The sequence below is a fragment of the Aulonocara stuartgranti genome (assembly GCF_965226115.1).
Source record: "Aulonocara stuartgranti genome assembly, chromosome: 16".
NCBI lineage: Eukaryota > Metazoa > Chordata > Actinopteri > Cichliformes > Cichlidae > Aulonocara > Aulonocara stuartgranti.
This window is the reverse complement of record NC_138952.1, coordinates 2066622-2069991: the sequence shown is the minus strand read 5'-3', so window position 1 is coordinate 2069991 and position 3370 is coordinate 2066622. Positions and strand designations below refer to the sequence as shown.

Sequence of the window (3370 nt, the reverse complement as noted above, 5' to 3'; positions counted from 1 at the left end):
AGCCAAACTTTGGAGCAGTAAGTTCATATGGAAATGACTTTTTCCATCTTTACATTACAGTACGCTGGTATGGCTCAGATCATTCTGATTCATTTTCTCTGCAGCACAGTGTCGCACCTGTAGTGCTGACCTCTGCACGGGGCCCCTCTTGCACAGTCATATGAATCAGATTTACCTGCCCAGTGCATGAACAGGAGAACTGCAGCAGGAAGAAAGAGAAGACAAAGCAGTAAAGAACGTAAAAGGAGGGAGAGAGAGAGAGAGAGATGGGGTGAGGGAAGATCCTCTGAGGGCAGCAGCTCTGGTTTCATCCAGCCACTGATGATGACTGGCAGCCATGTCAAAAGCTAAGAAGTCAAATGATGCAGTCTCAAGTTCATCTTTAGGGCATGACAAACTAAAGCTTATAATGCATGGTTTTGCAGGAATGTGCAAATACACAAACTCTCACACACACAAATACCTACCTGACTGATTTGAGAAAAAGACACACACACACACACACACACACACACACACACACACACACACACACACACACACACACACACACACACACTGCTCTTTATCATAAGATCTTGACAGTCTGCATTTAATGAGCAGAAAAAACTTTCGGGGTTATTATCTTCACCTAGCGAGTGGATTAAACATCATTACTGCTCTGAGAGCTTCATCTGGAGATTATCTCTGTGATGTACAGTGAAAAACTCAGGCTTAAAGCTTTGTTAGGGCCCAGGGCTCACAGGTAGCAGTGGAAAGATAATTACGTGCACTCTTGCTTTTCTCTGCGCTTGAGGTCTTTTGTAACATTTACAGGTTATGATTTATGCCATGCTTGGATTTGTTCCACCTTTCTAGGTTGAAGGTTTCCAGCTAAAGGAAAACTGTGAACAAAGTCAAGCAAAGTTACAAAAGTGCGTTCATCTTTGCACTTTGTAAATATCTGCATTTCTACAGAAAAACAAGGGACTTTCTGTCTGGGGTGTCTTGACCAAAACCCACCAACACAACACAAACCACTTTTTAAATAGAAATTGGATGATTGGATTTAACTGTGGGGCAGACACATGCATACATAACCGCTGTGTGACAAAACAAAGAGTTATAATTCAAATAGTTTGTCAGTCCAATTAATGCTTTTTAATTCAGTTGTTATTTTTTATTTGCTGTGGTGATTTGATTGATTAAAGCAGCGTTATCTGGAAATGTGTTTTTTCAAACTCCAAAACATTTCACTTTTTTAATCTGCGTATACTTTCCAAGACTCAGATTCAAATTGCATCTTTTGCATACGAGGACACATCTGCCCGATGATTTACTGCAGCCATAAAAGTGCTGCGTTTGAAGCCCTCAACTACAGTTTGGCTCCAATAATTTTGTGCTGTAAAAATCTCTTAGCAACACATGACGGTGTAAACAGGTTTCCATTTTTGCAGTTTTTGCACACACACACACACACACACACACACACACACACACACACACACACACACACACACACACACACACACACACAGGAAAGCTTTACAAGACAGAACAAATCACCGACCTATGGTATTTTTTAGCCTACTTAAGACATGCTGTGTCACGCTGAGATAGTTTTTCATCTCCTCTTTAATGAGAATTGCTAAGCATTGCTGCCAGGGCAACGAGACGTGTTACGCAGTGACGGTAAAGGATGCCGATTTGGCATAAAGCTTAGAGACTAAAAGAACATTATCTAACACCCAAAAGCCATTTCTCCTGTGAGACTCATCATTAACTACATTTTTGTTTCTGGCCTTTTTTTCATGATGCCATAAACATGCTTTATTGCTCTTTACAACATCACACTTTGTTAGTGTCTCTGGCATCCACTGCGTTGGAACATTTTCGAGCTGTCGCTGCCGTGTCATTGTTACACTTTCTTTACAGCACTGGGACCAGGCACAAATGTTTCAAACTGAAAATTCAAGTTGACACACTCCATTTTTATCTTTATTGCCCGTCTTGATTAAACGCAGTTTGACACCTGAGTCACCTTGCACAGCTGGAGGGCAATCTGTCCTCAGACTGCCTGGGCATGTCTCGGCCTATCCCTGTTCTGTAAGGCGGAGTGTAATGTTTCCCAGTGACCTGTAGAGGGCGCAGTTACCTATGCTCTTGCACCGTGTCTCTCTTACGACCACAGCTGGCTGCAACACCTGCTCTCCAGATGTCTTCTTCTGCAAGAGGAGAAAATGAGTTTGATTTCAAACTTTGTCTCTCTCCTCACATAATCCTAAAAAAGTGCCCTCACAAACGCTACCTTGTCCACGAGCTGTGGCTTTCTCTCTTTCTCTGACCTTCTTTTCCATTCTGACATTGTTTTTATAAGTCTTCATTACACCCAAGGTGCTGCAAGCAAACTTCAAGTGAACGAGGTGAATCATTACCTTTTGAAAGAATGCAATGGATGACCCACAAGAGACCCTCTGCACATCACTTTCTCCCACATGCCTTCTTCGCTTTCAGTGTAGCCCCTCGGGCCCATGAGGTACGATGAGGTATTCATTTTATAATCCCTGTTTTATACAGGTCAACACCTAAGCGCACCAAGACTGAATTATGTGTTTGTTAATATATTTTTTACTTCAAGGATTGTGAGAAGTTGGGAGTTACCACACACAAATGTTTCATGAGTCACATAATGGTTCACAGAGAAAATTAGTCCTGACTTGACTAATGGATAAAGTGCTACATAAAGCTGGCTAAAGCTAACAATGAATCTAGCTGCAGCCAGTGTCTCATATGATTTTATGTTGTTGGGGAGTAAATCCTTTCGTCTTAGTGCAATTATCCTCTGTGTATCTGCTGCAGAGCTGCACGCATACTGCCCTGCTTTGAGGACGCAGCTACTTATCCCATAACCTCGTGCGAGAAAACCGGAGGAGGGAGCAAAAAGAAGGACAGCAAGAGAGAGACTGCAATGGTTTCTGTAATAGCATTTAAAAAAATGCATTCTCATGTTTTAACAGGAGCTACGATGGGAAAATAAATGAAATTAAGCTTCCGAAAAAGCGCTTCAACAGATGTTGATGTTTTAATGTGCTTCTGTTTTCTTGTATTTTTGGATTTTGCAGTATTCTTATAGATATTAAACACACATAATGGGGTGTTCTATTACACTGACTTTTTTCTTTTATTTACACCACCACAAAATGGCACGCAAATAAAGGGAAGCAGAAATGGCCAAAGTGGAAGGCCAGGTCTTTAATATTTGTCATGAGAGGGAAGCCGCAGGGAGGGTGTTTCCCTCTGGCCCATGGGCCGGTGCTGTGGTGACCGCTGCCTGCCTGCCGGGGCCTCCTGTTAGCAACGATGTTTTATCCCGGGAGCCCGAGATCTCTGG

General features: G+C 42.3%; 1 long non-coding RNA gene across 1 annotated transcript; it reads left to right on the top strand.

Moving 5' to 3' along the window:
• The first annotated feature begins 2279 nt into the window (after positions 1 to 2279).
• On the top strand, positions 2280 to 3052 carry LOC309690719. Its single transcript, XR_014271804.1, has 2 exons — positions 2280 to 2515; positions 2839 to 3052. It is a non-coding gene; the product is annotated as an uncharacterized lncRNA (long non-coding RNA).
• The last annotated feature ends 318 nt before the right edge of the window (positions 3053 to 3370 follow it).